The following is a 25,800-nucleotide window of genomic DNA, read 5'->3' as shown; positions in this document are numbered from 1 at the left end:
AGTTTTCATTTAAAATAAACAGTTCATTTGCACTGTATGATTGTTGATATGTTTAACTTTTTAAAAGCCAAATTGGGAGGCGTAGACCCAAGGCCATATGAGTACAATGATATTTAATAATGTTATGCCTAGCTATTATGTTAGTGGCTCACCCCTCTTTCCATCTCTAAAGCTCCAGGACTGTGTCAAATCTGCACATAGGATCCTTACTAGTAAGTGTGGGAGTATAAAAAGCAGTTAAGATCATTAACTCAATCACCAGATTTCCTGTGTTTGAATCCTGACCTTCCATCAATGGCTGCTTGATCTTGAACAAAAATTACTTAGACTCTGTGTCTCAGTTTCCCCATCTGTAAAAATGAAAATAATCATGACAACTATTTCATACGACTGTTTTGAGGAAATGTATAATGTGCTTAGAGCAGTGCCTGGAATACAATAAGTATTCAATGTGTGTTAATTAATCAATTATGATATTTCTAAATCCAGACAATTATGCAGTTGTCTTACTTTACAAAAGCCAAATATTTTTCAAAATATGGATTTATAAAAGTTTGATCCTCACTCACTTTTGGGGAATGTCTAAAAATTTTGTACTGCTTCATAACGTTGGAAAATTAAGTAAATATTCCTTTTTCAAAAAAATAAACTTACCTTGAGTAAGCATGCTGAATTCTCTCAGTGCAGTTACCTTGAAAATAGACTGTGTTTATCTTTTGGCTTAAACCTCCCCCACCCCACCTCATTCCCACTCTGAAGGCTTGCTTTTTAGGCATGTAGATTATATTTCATAATGGTTGATTTCACCTGTTTTTTTTTAAAGCCATGCTGAGAGCACTGGGAAAGACTCAGATGTAATTGCTTTGTAATGAAATGTTGAAAGCTATTTAGAGTCCATTCAGAACAATTACATTTGTTTAGTTGGTGGCTAGAAACTAGACTGAAGCCTATAAATATACTTTGTAAGAAAAATATCTTATTATATGTTGCATAATCAAAATATGATAACTAAAGTGAAGTCCGTTAAACACACATAGTGAAATGACATTGTCCTTTTCCTTCTGGTGTTGAGCTCAATAAAACTTCTCAAGATTCTTCAAGCGGTGACATTCAGAACCCCACCTTTAACTGTAAACCTAGGATGGCAATATGTGTGTTGTTCAAAGAGCCAGGAAATGTATTTCTTTCTTATTAAATTATTATCTTTCCGTGCCCAGATGACACTTCAAAACCCTCAACAGTATCAAGATGGGATAGGGTAGTGGAAAGCACTATATTAGCAGGCTAAATTTTATCCCTGACAGCTAGTAACAAGTTCTAATATAGCTGGCAACGCATTTAATATCTTTATGCCTCGGTTTCCTCCCCTGAGATGGTAATGATTCCTTTTTTTCACTCTAAACTACAGAGTTTTTAGATAATTAACTTAAATCAACTCATCTGCCAACCAAAAGCACGGGGCCAGATAATCCACTGATCAATTCCAATTCCAAAATTCCTTGATCATTGACATCAGTCCACAAATTTGGAATGGACATCTTGAAATACTCATCTAGCTGCAATCGAAGCAATTATGGGAAGAGATTTTCAAACTAACTGACCAATTTATACTGAAAAAAATCAAAAGTGTTTAAATCTCTTTTTTCTTTCATCCTGACATTCCTCCCTATTCCTTGATATGACCTTGTCTGGCAGAGGGACTATCAGTGAAAGGCACAGTTGTTCTCACAACATTTACAAAAATGATTCAAATAACATATTAGTAGCTTCATACTGATATTTCAAAAACTGTTAATCAATCGAAATGGTTCCATTTGTAGAATTTCTCCGAATTCTTTCTGGATAGAGTTTATTTTCTGTTGTAATATGTCTAAAGGTCATGAGAAAAACATATTGCAAGTCTGTTTCTTTACTATTTCATTATGTCAGAAGAACTATTATTACTGTACAGCATCATTATTTCTTAATCCATGCACACTTATGTATGCAGTGTGAATGTTTGTGTATATGTATGGGCAGTTACATGTATGTCTGTGTTTAATCCATGAGCACATGTGTATGCAGTGTGAGTGTGCATATATATATATGTATGTATGTTTAATCCATGAACATATATGCCATGAGTGTGCGTGCATGTGTATGTTTTTATAGAAGGTGTTAATCTAATGATTAGCACAGGCAACCCAGATATGGTCATTGCAAGACACTATACTTGTATGGCAGTAGGGTAGGGGGAAATAATTTTGATCCTTTTTTTTTTTTTTTTTTTTACTAAATCATACTGTTAGTATGATTAGTTTTATTTTAGTGACTTTTTATTGTCACTAAATAAAAACAACACTTCAAAGATGACAACAGAGGGCTTCCCTGGTGGTGCAGTCGTTGAGAATCCGCCTGCCGATGCAGGTGACACGGGTTCGCGCCCCGGTCCGGGAAAATCCCACATGCCGCGGAGCGGCTGGGCCCGTGGGCCATGGCCGCTGAGCCTGTGCGTCCGGAGTCTGTGCTGTGCAACGGGAGAGGCCACAACAGTGAGAGGCCCGCGTACTGCAAAAAAAAAAAAGATGACCACAGAAAAATTAAGGCTAAGGAGAATAAGAATAATCGACTAATATTAAAATGCTTGATGAAAAAGCTACCAAAAATCATTCCTGGCTTAACCCACATCTCCTTCTCAAACACAGAGAGAATGCCTGTAGCATAAACCTGAATTATTTATTTTTATTTCACAATAGATTTGTGGGGGAAAAGTAAGAAATGGTGGTTTGTTGTTATAAGTTTTGTATATAGATTCATTAAAATTTCGAAATGAGTGGAGCTTTTCAGTTCACTAATAGTAGCAGACCAAAAATATCCCAAAGGGAAAAAGAGCACTTTCCGTCTTCAGTGGTAACTTTTCAAAAATGCTGTGAGGTTTTTTTGACATTTTATCAAACATTTGGAAACCTTATTCATAAGTAAATAAGTAAAGGATTCTTGAAATAAAGGCACAGGTTTTTAAATCTGCTTTTAAAACGCTACACGTATTTATGAATTCTATATAATTTTTTTCATAATAAGCACAATATCCCTGATATGAAAAATTCTGACATTTAAATTGTTCTCATAGAAACCCAAACTGTTCAAAGAGCAACTATGGGGCTTCCCTGGTGGCACGGTGGTTGAGAGTCCGCCTGCCGATGCAGGGGATACGGGTTCGTGTCCCGATCCGGGAAGATCCCACATGCCGCGGAGCGGCTGGGCCCGTGAGCCATGGCCGCTGAGCCTGCGTGTCCGGAGCCTGTGCTCCGAAACGGGAGAGGCCACAGCAGTGAGAGGCCCACGTACCATAAAAAAATAGAGCAACTATGAACAATCTTTGTGTCGTAATGACCTGCACACTAAATCAGCTATGTAGAGATTTCAATTAAAAAATAAAGGAGTATGATAGTGGAATTAATGGCACAATGAAATAAAACAGAGGGAGAGCTGCCTTTCAATAGCTGCTAAGCCTCTATGTTTACTAAATGATGCAGTATGTAGCCTTATACTGTACATCAAATACCAGATGTCAAAAAACCCTGATAATTACAACTAATAACGTATTTCAATGGTAGGAAATGTAGAGAAGGTAATAATATTTAATCAACAGTAAAACTGTGAACAAATATTGATTTGATGAAAGTTTACTATGGAGCAAATAGTATATTTTGGAGGTTCAGTGATGTATAAGGCAGTCTGTACACTCAGCAGAGTGGACATTTACATGAACATGGACTTAGATAAAATATAAAGAAGCAAAGCATCCAGGCAAAGAAAAGTTTGAAATATTTTCAGCAATTGCATGAGTTCTTGAGGGATCCTTCAGAATACACACCCTTGTGGTACAAATATCCATGTAAAATACTTTGGTAATTGAGTGTATTTGTCATCTATTGCTTCATAACAAATTAGCCCAAGACTTAACAACTTAAAACAACACACACTGATATCTAACAGTTTGTGTAGGTCAGAAAGTTGAATATGACTTAACTGGATCCTGCAGTTCAGAATCTCTTAAAAGACTTCAACCAAGGTGTCAGCTGGGGCAGCAGTCATTTCAAGGCTCAACTAGAGGGTGGACCAGCTCTGAAGTTCACTCACATGGTTGTTGACAAGATTCAGTTCCTCATGGATTGTAAGACTATGGACCTGAGTTTCTCCTCAGTTGTTGCCTGGGTCCACCCTCCGTTCCTCACCATGTGGGCCACTCTAGAGGGCAACTCACAACATGCAGATTGTTTTGGCTCTTTGAAGTTCTTTGAAATTACCATATGAATTGTAGGATCAGCTTATCAATTTCTGCACAATGGCCGGCTGGAATTTTGATAAGGATAGCATTGAATCCACAGATCAATTTGGGAAATATTGTCATCTTAACAACATTAGCTCTTCTGATACATAAACATGGGCTGTTTTTTCATTTATTTAGGTGGTCTTTAATTTCTTCCAACAATATTTTATAATTTTCAGGGTCTATGTTTTACACTGCTTTTATTAAAAATAATCCTAAGTATTGTATTCTTTTTAATGCTATTGTAAATGGAAATTTTTATTAATTTCATTTTCACATTGTTCATTTTTATGCATAGAAGTACAATTGATTTTTGTATATGGACCTTGTAACCTTCAAATTTGCTGTACTCACGTATTAGTTCTAGAGGTTTTTTTTAATGGATTCCTCAGGATAGTCTATATGCAAGATCATGTTATATGTAAATAAAGATAGTTTTACTTCTTCTCCAGTTTGTATACAGTTTATTTCATTTTATTGTTTAATTTCCCTGACTAGAACCTGGAATATAATGTTGAATAGAAATGGTAAGACCAAATATCCTTGTCTTATTCCTGATCTTAGGAGGGAAGCATCCAGTCCTTCACCATTAAGCATGATCTTAATTGTGGGCTTTTTATAGATACTCATTATCAAGTTGAATTTTCTGTCTATTCCTACTCAGTTGAGTATTTTTATCATAAAAGGCTGTTGGATTTGTCACATGATTTTTTTTTTTGGTGTCTATCCAGTTGATTATGTTTTTTTCTTTTTTTATTGTTATAGTATATTATATTAATTGATTTTTAGACGTTAAACCAACCTTACGTGTGTGTGATAAATCCCATTGACCATGGTGTATAATGCTTTTCATATGTTGTTGAATTTAACTGCTAGTGTTTTGTTGAGGGTTTTGCATCTATGTTCATAAGGATATTCATCTGTAGTTTTCTTTTATTATGATATCTTTGTCTGGTTGTGGTGTTAAGGTAATAACCAAATATACTGATACACTTAACAGTGTCCTACATTTCTCTGAGATTCTACTGAATTTTCTTACTTTTTTCCTCTGAGTTCTTCAGACTGCATAATCTCTATAGATCTATCTCTAAGTTCATGGGATCTTTCTTCTGCCAGCTCTAATGTACTGTTGAACCTCTCTAATAAATTTTTCATTTTAGTAATTGTACTTTTCAATTGCAGGATTTCCACTTGATTCTTTTTTAATAATTTCTGTCTTTTTATTGATATGATATATTTGATGAGTCACTGTTATCATATATTCCTTTATGTCTGGAAGTATGGTTTGTTTCAGTTCTTAGAATACATTTGAAATCTTTGTCTACTAAGTCTGGCATCTGGGCCCTTTAAAGACAGTTTGCATTGCTTACTTTATTGTCCTGTCTATAGGTCACCCTTCCAGTTTCTTTGCATATCTTGTAATTTTCTGCTTAAAACTGGACATTTTAAATAATTTTTGTAGCACTCTTGATATTGATTCCCTCCTCCCATCTCCAGGGTTTTGTTTTTGTTATTGTTATTTACTCATCAGTTTACTTGTTTAGTATATGATTGGGAAATAAGTGAAGACTCTTTCCCTTGTAGTGTGTAGCCTCAACGCTACTCCTCAGAGGCAGCACAGTCACTCTGTCGTAACAGTATTTTTAGTAAGGTTGCTTTTACATCTTTTCCTGATGTCTCTATTAAGCTGTCTGCCTGTGGTAGACAGCTAGCCAGGTATAAAAGTTAGCTAGATAAGAACCTACAGTAATTACCAACAATATGCTTTATTGTTTTTGACAATGCCCTAGGATGCAAATTGTGCCATAGTCTGAACCACTGAAATGTGGGCCTTTTCACAGTAGTCTTTGAAGCCAGTATATGAGGCTTTTTATGACTCCAGGAGCAACCCGAGCTGTCTCTTTCCCCGATTCTGTCTAGTAAACTTTTGTTTGGTCTATTATCAGCTTGTTGTTAATCTTAATTAAAATGAAAACAACCTCCTCTTAATTGCTTATTATCAAAATCATCATTTGTTTTCAAGAGTGATCTTAGGTTTGAACTTCTTAACTCCCTGTCCCAAAAAAAGTCAGTTCCCTTCGAGAGAACTTAGGAACTCTCTCTTCTTATGGTGTGCCTCCTACCCTGGGCAAAATCTCTACACCAATGCTCCAGAGCTGAGGGTGGAGATAATGGCCCCATCTCTCAGAGTGAATACCCAGATTTATGATCAGGGTGCTGGGTTGAGATAGTAGCCTCTGGTCCTCTCAGCTTGCCTCTCCTGGCTTAGAACTACCACCCTATAATTGAGCTGGAGCCAGGACAAATCATGGTTCCAGTATTCTTGGTCTGCATCTGGGGTACAGTTTCTGCTCTACGAGTGTGGCTACCTTGAGGAGGAGAGGTACCCCCTGTGTTCTTGGCTGCACCCAACGTGGGTAGGGGTTTTGCCACTTTAAACTAGAGCAAGTGGGGAAAGGGGTGGGCCATGGCTCAAATGCTACACACTTTCACTGTTCTTACCAATCTTAGTAGATTTCTTGAATAAATATTTCTTTGCTGTATCTTCTTGGTTCATTTTCCAGAGATTTAAAATGCTTGGCATTTTTAAAAAATAATTTCTACCAGGTATGGTTGTTTTGCTGGAAAAGGGACCACGGAGCTCCTCACAGCACCATTCCAGATGTCTGAACTCTATCATCATTTTTTTTTTAAGCTGCACATAGACTATTTTAAATGAAAGCTCGTGAATATTTTTTCATGCAGTGTCTTGCTGATAGTCTCTTAAAAGACTATAGATATTTCAAATGTATGTCCTTATTAAAGTATTTTCATATAACTGTCCTATTGATATAATAAAAGTTAAAAGTCTAGTTGCAAAATATGTACCCAAGAAGAGCTATTACCCATCTCTGCATATCTCTAAATGAATCATGTTTTGAATTGGAGAATAAAGGAGGACTTTCCAACTATTTTGATTTAATAAAAACTTACTCAGCTTTAACTATAGTTATGGACAATTTGTTTAGACAGAAGACATCTTTACTATTATATATTTATCACTTGGCTTTGAAAAATGAAAGGACTGATATCTATCATTTTTTAACATCTTTATTGGAGTATAATTGCTTTACAATGGTGTGTTAGTTTCTGCTATATAACAAAGTGAATCAGTTATACATATACATATGTTCCCATATCTCTTCCCTCTTGCGACTCCCTCCTTCCCACCCTCCCTATCCCACCCTCTAGGTGGTCACAAACCACCGAGCTGATCTCCCTGTGCTATGCGGCTGCTTCCCACTAGCTATCTATTTTACATTTGGTAGTGTATATATGTCCACGCCACTCTCTCACTTTGTCACAGCTTACCATTCCCCCTCCGCATATCCTCAAGTCCATGCTCTAGTAGGTCTGTGTCTTTAATCCTGTCTTACCCCTAGGTACTTCAGGACCGTTTTTTTTTCTTTTTTTCTTAGATTCCATATATATGTGTTAGCATACAGTATTTGTTTTCCTCTTTCTGACTTACTTCACTCTGTATGACAGACTCTAGGTCCATCCACCGCACGACAAAAAATTCAATTTCTTTTCTTTTTATGGCTGAGTAGTATTCCATTGTATATATGTGCCACATCTTCTTTATCCATTCATCTGTTGATGGACACTTAGGTTACTTCCATGTCCTGGCTATTGTACATAGAGCTGCAATGAACATTTTGGTACATGACTCTTTTTGAATTATGGTTTTCTCATGGTATATGCCCAGTAGTGGGATGGTAGTTCTACTTGTAGTATTTTAAGGAACCTCCATACTGTTCTCCATAGTGAGTGTATCAATCTACATTCCCACCAACAGTGCAAGAGTGTTCCCTTTTCTCCACACCCTCTCCAGCATTTATTGTTTCTAGATTTTTTGATGATGGCCATTCTGACCGGTGTGGGGTGATACCTCATTGTAGTTTTGATTTGCATTTCTCTAATGATTAGTGATGCTGAGCATCCTTTCATGTGTTTGTTGGCCATCTGTATATCTTCTTTGGATAAATGTCTATTTAGGTCTTCTGCCCATTTTTGGATTGGGTTGTTTGTTTTTTTGATATTGAGCTCCATGAGCTGCTTGTAAGTTTTGGAGATTAATCCTTTGTCAGTTGCTTCATTTGCAAATATTTTCTCCCATTCTGAGGGTTGCCTTATTGTCTTGTTTATAGTTTCCTTTACTGTGCAGAAGCTTTTAAGTTTCGTTAGGTCCCATTTGTTTATTTTTGTTTTTATTTCCATTCCTCTAGGAGGTGGGTCAAAAAGGGTCTTGCTATGATTTATGTCATAGAGCATTCTGCCTGTGTTTTCCTCTGTTTGATAGTTTCTGGCCTTACATTTAGGTCTTTAATCCATTTTGAGTTTATTTTTGTGTATCGTGTTAGGGAGTGTTCTAATTTCATACTTTTACATGTACCTGTCCAGTTTTCCCAGCACCACTTATTGAAGAGGCTGTCTTTTCTCCACTGTATATTCTTGCCTCCTTTATCAAAGATAAGGTGACCATATGTGCGTGGGTTTATCTCTGGGCTTTCTATCCTGTTCCATTGATCTATATTTCTGTTTTTGTGCCAGTACCATACTGTCTTGATTACTGTAGCTTTGTAGTATACTCTGAAGTCAGGGAGCCTGATTCCTCCAGCTCCATTTTTCGTTCTCAAGATTGCTTTGGGTATTCGGGATCTTTTGTGTTTCCATACAGATTGTGAAATTTTTTGTTCTAGTTCTGTGAAAAATGCCAGTGGTAGTTTGATAGGGATTGCATTGAATCTGTAGATTGCTTTGGGTAGTAGAGTCATTTTCACAATGTTGATTCTTCAAATCCAGGAACATGGTACATCTCTCCATCTATTTGTATCATCTTTAATTTCTTTCCTCAGTGTCTTGTAATTTTCTGCATACAGGTCTTTTTTCTCCTTTGGTAGGTTTATTCCTAGATATTTTATTGTTTTTGTTGCAATGGTAAATGGGAGTGCTTTCTTAATTTCACTTTCAGATTTTTCATCATTAGTGTGTAAGAATGCCAGAGAATTCTGTGCATTAATTTTGTATCCTGCTACTTTACCAAATTCATTGCTTAGCTCTAGTAGTTTTCTGGTAGCATCTTTAGGATTCTCTATGTAGAGTATCATGTCATCTGCAAACAGTAACACCTTTACTTCTTCTTTTCTGATTTGGATTCCTTTTATTTCTTTCTCTTCTCTGGTTGCTGCGGCTAAAACTTCCAAAACTATGTTGAATAAGAGTGATGAGAATGGGCAACCTTGTCTTGTTCCTGATCTTAGTGGAAACGGTTTCAGTTTTTCACCATTGAGGATGATGTTGGCTGTGGGCTTGTCATATATGGCCTTTATTATGTTCAGGAAAGTTCCCTCTATGCCTACTTTCTGCAGGGTTTTTATCATAAATGGTTGTTGAATTGTGTCAAAAGCTTTCTCTGCGTCTATTGAGATGATCATATGGTTTTTCTCCTTCAATTTGTTAATATGGTGTATCACGTTGATTGATTTGTGTTTATTGAAGAATCCTTGCATTCCTGGAATAAACCCCACTTGATCATGGTGTATGATCCTTTTAATGTACTGTTGGATTCTGTTTGCTAGTATTTTGTTGAGGATTTTTGCATCTATGTTCATCAGTGATATTGGCCTGTAGTTTTCTTTCTTTGTGACAGCTTTGTCTGATTTTGGTATCAGGGTGATGGTGGCCTCATAGAATGAGTTTGGGAGTGTTTCTCCCTCTGGTATATTTTGGAAGAGTTTGAGAAGGATAGGTGTTAGCTCTTCACTAAATGTTTGATAGAATTCACCTGTGAAGCCATCTGGTCTTGGGCTTTTGTTTGTTGGAAGATTTTTAATCACAGTTTCAATTTCAGTGCTTGTGATTGGTCTGTTCATATTTTCTATTTCTTCCTGGTTCAGTCTCAGCAGGTTGTGCATTTCTAAGAATTTGTTCATTTCTTCCAGGTTGTCCATTTTATTGGCATAGAGTTGCTTGTAGTAATCTCTCATGATCCTTTATATTTCTGCAGTGTCAGTTGTTACTTCTTTTTCATTTCTAATTCTATTGATTTGAGTCTTCCTTTTTTTCTTGATGAGCCTGGCTAGTGGTTTATCAATTTTGTTTATCTTTTCAAAGAACGATCTTTTAGTTTTATTGATCTTTGCTCTCGTTTCCTTCATTTCTTTTTCATTTATTTCTGATCTGATCTTTATGATTTCTTTCCTTCTGCTATCTTTGGGGTTAAGAAAATGGGAGTAGGAACATACATATCAATAATTACCTTAAAAGTAAATGGATTAAATGCTCCCACCAAAAGACACAGACTGGCTGAATGGATACAAAAACAAGACCCATATATTTGCTGTCTACAAGAGCACCACTTCAGACCTTGGGACACATACAGACTGAAAGTGAGGGGATGGAAAAAGATATTCCATGCAAATGGAAATCAAAAGAAAGCTGGAGTAGCAATTCTTATATCAGACAAGATAGACTTTAAAACAAAGATTATTACAAGAGACAAAGAAGGACACTACATCATGATCAAGGGATCGATCCAAGAAGAAGATATAACAATTGTAAATATTTATGCACCCAACATAGGAGCACCTCAATATATAAGGCAAATGCTAACAGCCAAAAAAGGGGAAATCAACAGTAACACACCATAGTAGGGGACTTTAACACCCCAGTTTCACCAATGGACAGATCATTCAAAATGAAAATAAATAAGGAAACACAAGCTTTAAATGATACATTAAACAAGATGGACTTAATTGATATTTATAGGACATTCCATCCAAAAACAACAGAATACACATTTTTCTCAAGTGCTCATGGAATATTCTCCAGGATAGATCATATCTTGTATCACAAATCAAGCCTTGGTAAATTTAAGAAAATTGAAATCGTATCAAGTATCTTTTCCCACCACAACGCTATGAGACTAGTTATCAGTTACAGGAAAACATCTGTGAAAAATACAAGCACATGGAGGCTAAACAATACACTACTAAGTGACCAAGAGAGCACTGAAGAAATCAAAGAGGGAAACAAAAAATACCTAGAAACAAATGACGATGGAAACACAATGACCCAAAACCTATGGGATGCAGCAAAAGCAGTTCTAAGAGGGAAGTTTATAGCAATACAATCCTACCTTAAGAAACAGGCAATATCTCAAATAAACAACCTAACCTTGCACCTAAGGCAATTAGAGAAAGAAGAATATCATCATTTCTTGACTCATTTGTTTCAATAGCCTCTTCACTGGTCTCCAGTTCCACTCTTGACCCTGTGGAGTCTGTTCTTATCAAAGTAACTACAGTGATCTTGTTAACATGTAATTCAGATTCTGTGACATTTTGTCTGAAAGCCCTTCAAACTACCTTAAAAGAGCCCACAAGGCCCTAGCATCTGGCCCTTTATATTGTGTTTTATATGCTGCCATCTCATTTTTTAATGAATAATACTTGAAAGTCTCCAGTGCGCCTCCCTTCATGCAGTCCTTGATGATGACTGTTGTTTTTCACAGTTATCACACTTGTGTTGTGCTGCTCCTCCCAGTTTGGTGACTCTGGTTTTGACCCCAGTTTTCTCCTACTCTCCCTACAAGTCACTGCTAACATAATGTCATCCAGGCTCTGGGGTTCTTGAATTTGGAGGAGCATTTCCTTACCTCCCATTCTCTACACCATATACACACTCTTAAGAACAAATGAGAAAGGTATGGGTTAAAGAATATTTTAGTGACATCATCTTGTGTTAATTCAAAAGTTATCCTTGACAGTACTGAAAAGAAGTTGAAGAGAGAGGAAAGTACTGCCTTTGTCTCTTCTCCCTAAAAGTTAATTGCCTGTGTTCTAGTCTTATCTTCCCTTTTCCCTTTTCCTTGCTCCTTAAGGATGGGACCACTGGTATTTTACTTCGTTTTTCATATACTTCAGTCTGTGTAATCCACTATCCTAATTCTCCATACCAAAGTTGCCATCCTACTTTTAGATTTAAGCCCTGTGATAGAAATGCAACTATAATTGCTGGTAATTTCCCCTGATAAGCTAGAATTTCTAGACTGGGTTTTCAAATTAAAACCCACTATATATTTGGAAACGATTTTTTGTATCAGTTTTTAATCCTGAAACAGGCAAAATATATTTTTAAGCTTGAAAAAGCATTAAATAATGAAATCAAATATTAATGGCATTACCTTGGAAGACAGAGCAGTGAAAGTTTGCTAAATGTTTAGTAAATGGAATATTTGTATGATCTTGAATATATTTAATTCTACTTATTGGAAACCTATGATGAGCAAAATGGTGTTCGGAAAGAAGAAAATAATAAAATCACAGTGGGATGATTATAGGATACCAGCCAGCAAACTTGAAGCTCATTGATATGAGCATTTAAATGATTTTGTTACTGAATATAGAATGTTTATTTATAGATGGCATTTTCCAACAGTTTAAAAGTATTTCCATATATCCATGTGGTCAGTAGAGATATCCCTTCATCATTATGTCTGTTAATTTTTTCTTTTTATATTATATATACATATATTTCTCATCTCTTGTTCGAAACTATTCACAGACACAATTCATCCATTACCATATTCCTTTTCTGTGACAATATTGAAATATCACAATCCTTTGTACCTTCCTGTTAATATTCTTGTGTTTTATTTACAATAAAAGTGAATAAAACTTAGTGTGAAAAATTGCACACCTATAGATTCAACCTTTAATATATGCTATATCAAGATGAAATATTGTGTTACAATAAGTGAGCTATCCATTTGTCACTGAAAATCTTTAGCCTTTGAGTGCTTTATTGTTTTAAGCATTTCAGAGAGTAACCTTTTAAAATACATAACTTACCACTTTTAAAATGGTAAATGTGTCCTAAGCATCATGACACATTTTTCACGACAGCTAAAGGTTTTCATGTTAATACAAATGATTTTACTGTACTCTTTTCCTGCTGTGCTGTCAGAGTCAGCTGTGATTATATGGATTATTTGCTCCTAAACTATGTTCACAGAATTTTTGAATTCTTGTGTCTACTTTTTCTAGTTTTCCAGTCTATTGTTTGTAATGTTGGTAGCTTTCTTTTCTAGCCATTGTCATGTTATCTGGGCCTAGTAGCCAGATTCCCATTTCAGTAAAATGAAGTGGTCAAAGTAGATGACCACTGAAACCCCTGATATCTGTAAAATTATGTGAATCTGAATTGCCCTGAGCTTGGAAATCAGGTAGAGAAGGCTTCCTAGGTTTGTTTCTAAAGTGATAATGAAAGCTCTCAATTTCACAAATGAAAAAACTGAGCTCATAAGTGACTTGTACTTGGTCACACAGGGAACCCACACTCTGCCTTGTGGTTCCTAATTCATTGCTCTCAATTGCACCATACAACACCCCAAGCAAGAGCTGATGATCTGTGGGAAAACCAGACAGTATCTTCCCAAGGTAAAATGAACCAACTTGTGTGCCCTGTTATTCTAATGGCCTTTTGTTAACCATAGTCCAGGTAATTAAGGTAATATATGTGACTTCTGCAAAGCTGAATAATAGTTGAAGAACCCAGACCTTTCTTCTGTATTGAGAGAAGTAGATGTTATTGTATAAAATTTCAAAGATTAATATGGAAAATTTCATGTATTAATGGCATAATTATCAATGCATTGTGTAACAAGCGAAAATATTTTGATTTCCCTTTCAGCTACCCATTGACAGCAGATAGGTATAGGTTTTTGGCCTTTTTACAAGTAGGATGATATTGTTTAATAAAATTCTTAGCTAGTTTATTCAAGCAGTCGCTAAAGTTCTCAATTTCTGTTTTCACCAAACCTAGGCCATGAAGAATAGGATAAACTTTTTGCCTGGAAATTAGAATTGGTTTTTCACTAGCTATTAATATTCATACTGCTTAGTAATGGATTTAGAGAAAAAAATGGCTTTTCTTGTCATGTGTTGTATCATGGTCAGTCCTTGACTTGCCAGTCTGGTATTGACGGGTAGATAAAAGAATTTCCCTTAGACAGAAAATTTCTACAATACATATTTATCTATTTGATTTTTTTTTAGCAGAGGGGACCATCAGACACCCCCCATCCCCCAAATCCCTATTTTAGCTGCAGCATCTTTTTTCCGTATAGTAGCTTTTTTTTTCCTGAACATGTTTAATCTCAAAGGAATAAATGCCACCTACAGAATGCACTTTAATATTGGGCAGCAATAATTGAAGGAAATGAACTATTTATATTACTCAGATGCATTGATATGAATCTACCAAGGTTTGCACCTGTCTGTTCTTGTTGTCATTATTTTTAGTAAGTATAAAGTCTTGAAAGTCATTCTTTCTGCTTTATGGTTTTTATGCATTTAAATAATATTTTAAGATTAACTAGAGGAGCTCCAATTCTTTTCAAGTGCTGATACATATAACAGTTGCAACAAAGATTTCCCCCTATAGGAGGTAAGCTGATAACTGCTTAAAGTAGTTGTTAATATTTAATTTACTTGCTTTAAGGTAAATAAATATTTCCTCTAAATATTAAGTTTTATTTATATAATATTTATTATAGTTTTATTTATATAATACAGAGCAATAAACTGTGCACAAAATACAAAAGAAAAATTCACGTTCCTCTGCAGAAAACAAAACCTTAACTATTTTTATACATAAAAATCTTTTATGACGTGAGTTTACCCTGTGTGTGACACAGCCTAATTGCCCTGAGTAGTAAGTTCATGTGTTTAGCTTCAGATGTATCTTGGTTCAAATTTTGCCAATTACTAGATGGGTGCCCTTAGCAAATGACTTAAAATTCCAGTGCTTTAATTATGAATGTGTAAACTGGAGATGATAGTTGTTTCTACCACATAGGTTTTTACGAGGTTTAGGTGATGTGTGTACATGTTCATATGTGTATAATGCTTAGCTAAGTGCTTGGCACATAAGTCTTTCAAAAAGCATTTGTCCTCCTCCTCATCATCATCATGGCTACCATCATTCTTACCATATTTCTTCAGGAAGCATGTGATCATTCCTCTTGAAATAAGAGGTTGATGATGATTGTAAAATGACCAAGTGACTTTTTCAAGGTAATGTAATATGCACATTGGGAACAGATCCAAGATAGTCTAATTTGCTTTGCAGTCCTCCATCTATCCATCATTCAGTACTGAATGTGGTCACTAATTTTTGGTGATTCAAAGAGACCAATATCTTACCAAACATTCCAGGAAAAAGGAACATTCATGATAAAAGTTGTGTTTTTAAAGAAAATAAGCGAAATATAAAAAAAAAAAGTTGATACATGTATATGTGAACTCTTGAATCTTTGAAATTATTGCTTTCCAATTATGTCCAAAAATTTTCAGATACTTCCTCCAGTGTGAAAAAGTAACTCCCGTCTTTCATTTGTTCAGCTGTTTGTTCATTTCTTTCTTCTTTCTTCCCTTTCTTTCTCCCTCTTTTCCTTCCTTCCTCTCCTCAACAGATAATTAATGAATGTGTATTATCTACTAAGCACTCTACTTGACACCAAGAATGCAAAAATGAATGAGATGCTGCTTATTCTTGGGATATAACTTCAGTTTAACAAAACAGCATTTTGGGTTTTTGAGAGACAGGTACAGAGCCCAGCATAGCCACAAAGGAGACACGGGTTATTTATAAGAGGAAGAAAAATCATAAACAGGACAGACAATTGAGATAACACCACTTGTGAAAAATGAGTAGGTGTGCTTGAGGCAGAAGGCAGGAACAGGGCATCCAAGCAGAGGGAGCAGTATGAGAAAGGGCACAAGATAGTGCCCAAAAGAACGTGTTCCACTCTTGCGACAAAATATATATCAATATATATTGCTTCAGCAACAACCTATCTGTGGGTCAGGAAACTATTGCCTGTGGAATTTAGCTGCAGCCTGTTTTGGTATGGCTGGTCTGCTAAGAGTGGATTTTACATTTGTAAACGGTTGTAAAAATCAAGTAAACAAACAAAAACATGTGACAGAGACATGTTGTTGCTGGCAAAGCCTAAAATATTTCCTACATAGCCCTTTGGAGAAAAAGTCTCCCAAACTTTGACCTACACACTTTGACCTATAAAGATGCAGAGGAAGGTGTGTCAAATTGGAATCATAATAATGGACAGTATTTCATGAATCCCTATTAATGTACATCTATCCATAATGATTATTGGTAACTTGCTGTGTCCTTAGAAATATGAAATTTGTGGAACATAAAATACACTTCTGATAATTCTTGCCCTTACGAATCTCCAAAAGGAGCATAAAATATTGAAGAAAAGAAGAAGAAATTGATTTGGTGTCAGAAGAGGCTTTGAGTTGGGAATTAAGAGAAAATGAGCCCGTGTAGTTCATGTGGAGCCAGAATATGAAGGAACTTTTCCCTCTAGGTTTTAGGGCCTCAGGGACCCTAAATCCAACTGTTCTGATCACTTTTGCTTAGAACTCTACCTTCTGAAATTCCAGTTCTCCAGATTCTCATAACACCTCCCCTAATTAATGTATTCTAATCTACTGCTCTCCTGTTTACCTCCTAGATCAGGACTCTTATGTGCCTTTGATACATAAGATTAGGAAGTGGGCTGCTTAGCAACAAGGCATGAGAATTCTTATTTCTACATTCTGGTAGGGTACAGATTAATACTTGGTCATCACTTCTGAATGCATACTCAGTACCCATTTTCACACTCTTCCTAGTGAATAAAGCCAAAGTTTGCTTGTGGAGCCAAAATGTCTAGCTAGAGGACAGATTTTTCAGCTTTTATTTCAGGTAGAGAGCATTTAACATAGTTCTGGCCAATTAGATATAAAAGTAAGTCACGGTATGGAACTTCCAGGAAAGCAGGTTAGAGATGGCTGATGTTTGCCCTTCTGCACTTTGCCTTTGTTCCTTTCTCTTGCCTGGTATGTGGTCCTATTGGCTGGAACAAAGACATTCATCTAAAACATGAAGGAAAGGCCAAGAGAATCAGAGACCTCACTTCTGGCATTCTTGAACTTCTGAACCAACCACTCATCTCTGGATTTCCAATTACTCAAGAAAAATAAGCACTTTTCTTTTTCTCAATCCACTGTTTCTTGCTTTTCTGATGCAAAGTTTGACCATTTCCTATCCAGTCCTTTTCCATTGCATTTTTTCTCTTAAGCTGTTTTGAGATTTGCCTACATCGAAACTGCCCCATTGTCTAAAATTTGTAGACCCTTCAAAGGAATATTTATATAGAATACCCTAAACATGGCCTAACACTTTTTAAGAAGTGTTGATAGTGAAAATTTTACGCCTAATTATCAATCAATTATTAGATAGCAGTTTTGTGAGTGAATTCTTAGAATGCTTAATAATAGCATAATTAACTTTCAGTGACAGATTTTCATTTTATTGCTTCAATGACCAAACTTGTTTTTAATTAATAAATGATTGTGAGCTAATCAAAAGCCAAGGTTTGCAAGATTTTTTTAAAAATTTAACTCCTGCTCTACTGAGTATACCCTATTCAAATTGGATAATCCATCAAAAGCAGTAGTTATCACATGTTTTTCGTTTTCTTTTCTTTTATTCTCTTTTGTTTTTCAATTTGAAAAGTTCATCTAGATAAGTTTCTTTTATGCTTTATCGGTAGGGGCTGAACATTTTCATCATTCTGTAATCACCTCTTCAGAGTCAACATTTCAGTTCCATGCAGTCACTTCTGCAGTAACCAGAGCAATATGAGAAATTGTTTTCAAACATGTTGACAGTGGAGAGCGTTAAAGCTGGTTAATAATATAGGAGAACTGAAGGGCTTGAACTGGAGTTGCTTTGAGATGAAAACTGTATTGAAACTTTGATTTCCAAATATCATGCCACTTTAACATGAAGATAACAAAATGGAAGTATAATATTTGGTATGGCATGTCTACAGAAACATATAGTAATTTACCCATCTTTATAGGCAGTTACTTAAATCATCATAATTTATTTAAGTTTTTTTATTATATACGTACCATTTATTAACATAAGCTTTTTGTCTGATGAAATTTATTTCACATGGTAGCAAAGTTTCCACAAAATTGGAAACAATCACGGATGGGAATTATTTTAACTCTTAGAGAAGGCACAGGATGTCACAGAGGACAACATGTAATAATCCTTTGTATTTTGGAGGTGGGGGAGAAAATTTACAACCAGAGGGATGGCTCATTCCTACACCAAATGTTTAAAGCATTTTTCCATAAATGCATTAAGCTGGCATTAAGGGGAAAAATGACTCCTAAGGGAAATCTCAGCTTGACTCAAAAATAATATTAGAAATATATTCCATTGCTCAGAGTAAGTAATAGTTTATGCAAATCTATTTCTGCAAAGTGATGCATTTAAATTAATGATTCTAAACCATCAGCTATATAACTGTGGAAGCATCCAAAAAGTTAGGAAATGTGAGCAAAATTTTTAAATGAAGGACATTCCAGCCAGTTTCAAAAAGGACAAGTTGCCCTCCTCTACTTGTCTACCACACACACACACACACACACACACACACACACACACACACACACACCCCTAGCCATTTCATCTAAACCAGAGCTTTATTTCATGAACATAGGCAATCAGGTAGAAGATTTTTAAAAATTATTTAATACTTGCTGTGTATAGATATTTGAGGTACTAAGAATGGAAATATATGGGAAGGTAAGTTAGTTACATTATTTACTTGAGATAAAATTACAGATGAACGTATTGTGAAAATGCTGTGATTTGTATTAAGCAAAATTATTTTGAGTACCTTCTTTTTGCACGTTTCTGCTTATAGTAACTATAGAAATGATATCATAATGGAATGGATCATACTATTCTTGTTTCCATCTCTTAACACATTTACAAAGAATCTTGAATGTTATTCCTTCCAGGTTAAAGGCATTGTTAGAAGCTCTAAATATTTACTATCTGGTATCATTTCTCTTGTCACTAACTTACATCTAGAACTAGATCTTTCCATGCAGCAGAGGCAACAATGAAGAGAAAGGTACTAAAATGCAGATATAGTATTTCCTGAGATAGCCTGATATCACATCTTTGCTGCCCCAAACTCTTCACAGGTCTTTGCTTTCCTCTTTATTAAGCTCTTCTCAAGAACCCATCATTATAAGCATTCTCTTGAATCCTCCCTGAACTCCTTTACATTTCTTGGTAAAGGAGAACTCCCTTGCAAAGTCTCAATTTGGTAAAGGTAACTCCCTTGCAAAGTCTCAACTCCTTTTAAATCCAAATCTCTACCTAGTCCACTCCTGTACCCCTGAAAATTAATGTGGCTAGATCAACACTTAATTGTTATCACTTTAAAACCATGACCACAGACCTCAAGTGGAGCTCAATACTGCCCAGAAGTTACACAGCAAGTCCTTATTTTGTTCACAATCTTACTCTCCTGAATCACTGTTTCATACCTTCTCTTTCTGCAAATTACTACACGTCTTGCCCCATCTTAATTCTCAACTGATGAGTTTCTTATTTCACTGAAAAAAAAAAAAAAGGTCAAGCAATTGAAAGAGGACTTCCACATGGCCCCATTACTACAACTACTACTTCAACGTGGTGGTAACAAAATGTAAATATAATAATAGGTTTGATTTTAATTTGAAACGTGAGCATGTCTATACAGAAAAAAAAAACATACAAATTATAATAATCTTCATAGCTAGTTACTCAAGTGGTCCTAATATTTAGTACAATCTTTTTGAATATGTAGGTACCCCTTATTACCATAAACTGTGTTAACAGTGACCTAAATATTCGTCGTGGCTTGGCATGCAGAGAGGGCAGCACACAATCCTGGTTTCTGTCTTGAAACAACGAATAAAAGAGCTAGAAATGCAAAGACCAAATTCTGTCCTTTTGCACTCAATCACGTCCCTTCCCAACTGTTCGAGAATATCATTCCAGGGCCCTGCCCAGAAGGCCCGGCAGGGACCTGGCCCTGCGCATCCAGAGCTTGGGCGGCGTTTTCGCGCGGGGCGGGATACGCACCTGCAGATCCTGGGCGAGCTGGCGATGGAGAGCTGGGAGACCCTTACCTGCAAGCGCTGGCGGCCGCCGCCGCCTCCAGAAAGGGCCAGGTCCTGGAGGTGGGCTTCGGTGCGGCCATGACAGCTACGAAGGTGCAGGAGGCCCACATCGACGCGCACTGGATCGTTGAATGCAAAGACGAAGTTTTCCAGCGGCTCCAGAACTGGGCTCAGCGGCCTCCCCGCAAGGTGGTTCCCTTGAAAGGCCTGTGGGAGAAGGTGGCGCCCCCCCTGACAGACAGTCACTTTGATGGGATCCTGTACGACACGTACCCGCTGTGTGAGGGGACCTGGCACACACACCAGTTCAACCTCATTAGGGACCATGCCCTTCCGCCTGCTGAAGCCAGGGAGCATCCTCACCTACTGCAACCTCACCTCCTGGGGGAGCTGATGAAGTCCAAGTACTACTCAGACATCACCACCGTGTTCCAAGAGACGCAGGTGTCTGCCCTGCTGAAGGCGGGCTTCAGGCGGAAGAACATCCACACACAGGTCACGGCCGACTACCGCTACTACCCCTTCCGGTGGATGATCACGCCCGGTCACCGAGCACTGAGGCCACTGGGCCCACCCGCTCAGCGCCCACAAAGCCCTGCGGACTCCAGGCTTCAGGTACTCCCAACTCCCACGACCCTGCTCAGCACCTTAGTGGCCGGGAGTGCAGGCTCTGGCCTCTCAGCCCGAGCCCAGACCCACGCCAGCTGCGTGACATCAGCAAGCTTCCCTGGCCTCTGCAACGGGATTACCACTACCTTCCTCCTAGGGTCTTGAGGCTGAAATAAACGCTAACGCTGGGTTTGGCCAAGCAAAAAATTTTAAATATATATATATATATATAAATTATATAATATAAAAAACTGTAATTCCATTAGTTCTCCCCTGTCTTCTAAATCATTACCCTTTCTATAAACATGCAGCTATTTCTCCCCTCTTTAGATAGTCCTGCGCTTATGTTGTTTCTCCAACTAGAGCACCATTTCTTGACTCTTCATTTTAGCAAAACTTCTTAAAATCGTTGTTATACTCACTTTCACCATTTCAGCTCCCTCTAGACTCTCTTAAATCCACTCTGATTTTCTTGCCCTTCACCACTCCACCAGATCTTCTCTTTTCCAGTTCATTAAAGGACATCCAGTGTTAAACCCAATGGGCAATTCTTCGTTCTCCTTGGAAATTCCTGGTATTCCTCCCATCTCACTTGCAATACTCTTTCTGAGTGTATTTTCTGGATTTCTTCTCTCCTCTCTGCCTTCTTGATGTTAATCTGTCCCAGACTTAGCCTTCCTCTTCTCTCTGTTTACACATTCATTCTGTTGGTGATCTTAATGAGTTTTATGACTTTAAATAAAATTGATATCTTGAGCTCTCCAGCTGAACTTGCTCCTCTAAATGCTAAACTTATTTATTTGACTTCCCAATTGAATGGGAAGACATTAGACATCCAATTGAATGCCTAATCTCAAACATATGTCCTTTCTCCCCCAAACCTGTTTAATTTTTTTTATTATTTTTTATTTATTTATTTATTTATTTTTGTGGTACGCGGGCCTCTCACTGTTGTGGCCTCTCCCGTTGTGGAGCACAGGCTCCAGACGCGCAGGCTCAGCGGCCATGGCTCATGGGCCCAGCCACTCCGCGGCACGTGGGATCTTCCCAGACCGGGGCACGAACCCGTGTCCACTGCATCGGCAGGCGGACTCTCAACCACTGCGTCACCAGGGAAGCCCAACCTGTTTAATTTTTAAACTCTCCAGACTCACTTGATGGAAATTCTATCCTTCTTGTTGAGCACCTTGTCTCATCTTGCATATTCAATCTATCATCAAATTCTGTGGCTCCACCTTCACAATATATCCAGAATAAAATCACTTTTCACCAGTTACATTGTCCCCACCCTGGTCCAAGCTATCATTATCTCTCACTTAGATTGTTACCAAGACCTAGTAACTGGCTCCTACTTTCCTCCTTACTTCCTTTCAGTCAGCTGGCAACATAGAAGCCAGAAGAACTTAGATCATCTATCTGCTCAAAACTTTCCAGTAGCTTCTCATCTCATTCAAGGTAAATACCAACATCCTTTTGTGGCACATTAAGGACTTAAATGCTCTGCACCCATTCCTTCTTGTCAGTGATACTGCATCATACAACCTCTGTAAAAGCATAGTCGATGTGAATGGTGCCCCCTGGAGTTGTTCAGTAAATAACTGACAAGGCTACTTGCAGCAGTGCCACCTCTTGACATTATCTCTTGCTACTCTTCCCCTTTGCTAACGCTGCTCCAAAAGCAACTGAATTCTTATTCTTCCTCAAAAATACCTGAGGTTCTTTCCACTCACAACAATGTATGTACTGTCCTTCTGCCTGGAATGATCTTCTCCAAGTTATCTGTATGGCTTAATCTCTTACAACTTTAGACCTTGTTTCAAAATATTACCTTCTCCATGAATAATCTATTTAATATTGCAACCCATACCCCTTCATTCCTCTCCTTTTCTCTGCTTTATTTTTCCCAGTAGCTCTTAGCCCTTCTAATATAATATACAATTTACCTACTTGTTTTGTGTAATCTTGGTCTCACCCCACTAAAATAAAAGCTTCCCTATGGCAGGAATTTCTGTCTGTTTGTTCAATGCTGTATCCTCTGCAACAAATGGCTCCTAGTATGTTATTATACATAATAAGTATATATTGAATGATTGTCAATGAAGTGGGACTTCTGGGTACCAAAAATTAGCAATGAAAATGCTTAATCAACCACATTTTATACAGTGTGAATGAAGACTTTCTTCGTCTTTGTGTTAGTTCTTTTCAAGCAGCTAAGTAGACCTTCAGCAGGGTCAAGAATATTAAAGGGATGTGTCTCAGTTGCCCAAAATAGCTCTACTTAGAATTGGAAAGTTCACACTCTAGAAGAAATACTATTGCTGTGCTATTCCTATTTCAAAAGAAAAATCCATTTGTAACACAGAGCTCTCCAGAGATTTGTCACCATTTACTAGGCTTCAGTCCAAAAAGTGTAAGGACTGACCCAGCCAATTTCCAGGGTCACACAGTCATTGCTTTTATCACTTATGAAAACAGAAGACAATTTCAGTTCCCCAAACACTGTGCAAAATCAATGATCCTAGGATCATTCTCAAAGTTGACAAGTGATTCCACATTGTCCTTATTAAAAGGAAAATTAGATAATGAGATGTTTCCTTTAGCGCCAGTGTCACTCCCTAGAAATTGTATATTTAGGAAGACAAATCAATACTTTAAGTTCAAAAAGTTACCGTTCAGGCTCCCCTGGTGGCGCAGTGGTTGAGAGTCTGCCTGCCGATGCAGGGGACACGGGTCTGTGCCCCGGTCCGAGAAGATCCCACATGCCGCGGAGCGGCTGGGCCCGTGAGCCATGGCCGCTGGGCCTGCGCGTCTGGAGCCTGTGCTCCGCAACGGGAGAGGCCACAGCAGTGAGAGGCCCGCGTACCGCAAAGAAAAAAAAAAGTTACTGTTCAATGAACTATCTCTTTACTACAAGTACATTCATTTATGCAAAAATCATTTTATTTATTTTTCTTTTCTATTCATTTATTAAATTTCTATGATGAATTTAATAAAAAATTTTATTTGCTATTTCCTTTAAAAAATATTTATTCAACACCAACAATGTGCCAGTCATGGTGCTAACACTGGGACTATTAAACCATCCTACATGTATTAGGTCTGGTTTCACAAGCCATATCTCCTGGAGTGTAGACAGAAGGTCATAATAATAGGGAAAACTGCCATTTGTCTGGCTCTTTCTCCTCTCTGTATCAGGACCTCCAACCATTATTCAGGTTACTGTCCAGCTATTTGTGGTAGCTGTAGGAAATATCTCTTATATATCCATGAGTCCAATCCTCCCAACTCCTAGTTTTCTCCTTTTCTTCTCTGGTTCTCTATGGTGTGCCAGGTCTTCTAAAGAGTATCTACCAATGACTGGCCACAGATTGTTCTTTCCACCTCTGCATGTGATGCCTGCAGTTCTTTTTGCCCGTATATTAGGACGTGTTTATCCTATGAAGGGGTATTGCTTGCGAGCGCAAGTCATCAGAATTAATCCATTAGAGCAATGTTCTTTCAGTGCAATCCATTCCCCTTCTTTTGTTATAACATGATTTCACCATGGGGTTCACCTGGGACTTTTATTATTTAAACAGACTAGTCTCCTAGTTATTTTCTCTATACACTAGTCATTGATCAACATAGGATTTAACAGTCGTATATATAACATGATAGTATCTAGCTAAACAAATAGGTGTTTCGCATGTATCAATGAGTTTTCTTGGAGAAATGCTGGGCAGTGCTTTAGCAAACTCTTCTTCTAGTTTTCCTAGTTTCCAACCACTGACATCTCACCTGAACCTCTTAAACCTTTTATACTTATTAGAAAGGGGAAAGACCACTTGTATCAGTCAGATTTCCATGATAGACGCAGAAGCCATTTGGAACTTTTTGAAAGGGAGTTTTTATTCAGCGATCTAAGTGCTTCCAAAAACTTTGGAAGGGCTGATGGAGCAGATTCTAGGCTGTACTCTTCTGGGACTTTGCAGAGCCAGACAGAACTGGTTCCCTGTGGGGCCACTGCTTTTAAAGCTGCCACTGGAGCTCTGACAGAAGCAATAAGTTTTCACCGCTGCCCTGCAAATGGGCACCAAATACTGCTTCAGAAAAGACCTTACGTACCAGCAACAGGAGCCAGGAGCTGCCAGACTTTAGCATCTGCCCACCTGCTTCCTTCTGACATCTATCCTGAGTACTTCTAATTGGCTGAAACTTGTTTGCATCAAAAATGATAGCGGCAGAGTTTGGGAAATGTATAATTTTGCTTTATAACCCCCCCCCAAGTAAAAATAGAGTGGTAGGAGTTCCAATTCAGAAGTATATATTAAAATCAATTCCCTTTTGTCAGTAAAGTGCTTCTAGTCATTAACTTGGAGCAGGGAGAGAGGGTCACAGTAGTAGCAACCTAGTAGAAAGGCAAAAGCAACGAATTTAGAGGACTTGGGTATAATTCTAGCTCTGACATTTGTGAACATGAGTAAGTCATTTGCTTTCTCTGAGCCTCAGTTTCCACATTTGATAATCCAGGCCACCTCACAGGGTAATTATGAGGATAATGTTAGACATGAATGTAAAAACACTTCATAACTATCAGGTACTAAGCAATTGCAAGCAGATAGGATCAGTAAGAATGATTAAAGAAAAATTAAATGAGATCATTTCCATTACGTTAGATGTTTGGTGCTAAATATATTTTCTAGTTTTGGAAAAATGATGACCCTGTTTTTATATAGTCTGTAAGTTACCACATTATCTCATTTTCCAATCAACTGGGAATTTCATGTAAATAGGAATGATCAAGTTAAG

At 37.4% G+C, this 25,800-nt stretch overlaps 1 protein-coding gene and 1 pseudogene across 2 annotated transcripts in view; both read left to right on the top strand.

The window, feature by feature from the left end:
- Positions 1 to 25,800, top strand: part of LOC132519473 (bifunctional heparan sulfate N-deacetylase/N-sulfotransferase 4) — a 240,359-nt gene that overhangs the window by 97,978 nt on the left and 116,581 nt on the right. The window lies entirely within an intron of this gene.
- LOC132519577 (guanidinoacetate N-methyltransferase-like) lies at positions 20,147 to 21,177 on the top strand (annotated as a pseudogene).

This window comes from Lagenorhynchus albirostris, chromosome 4 (assembly GCF_949774975.1).
Source record: "Lagenorhynchus albirostris chromosome 4, mLagAlb1.1, whole genome shotgun sequence".
NCBI lineage: Eukaryota > Metazoa > Chordata > Mammalia > Artiodactyla > Delphinidae > Lagenorhynchus > Lagenorhynchus albirostris.
Note: the sequence above shows the minus strand (reverse complement) of the source record. Positions and strands in the feature narration are given on the sequence as shown.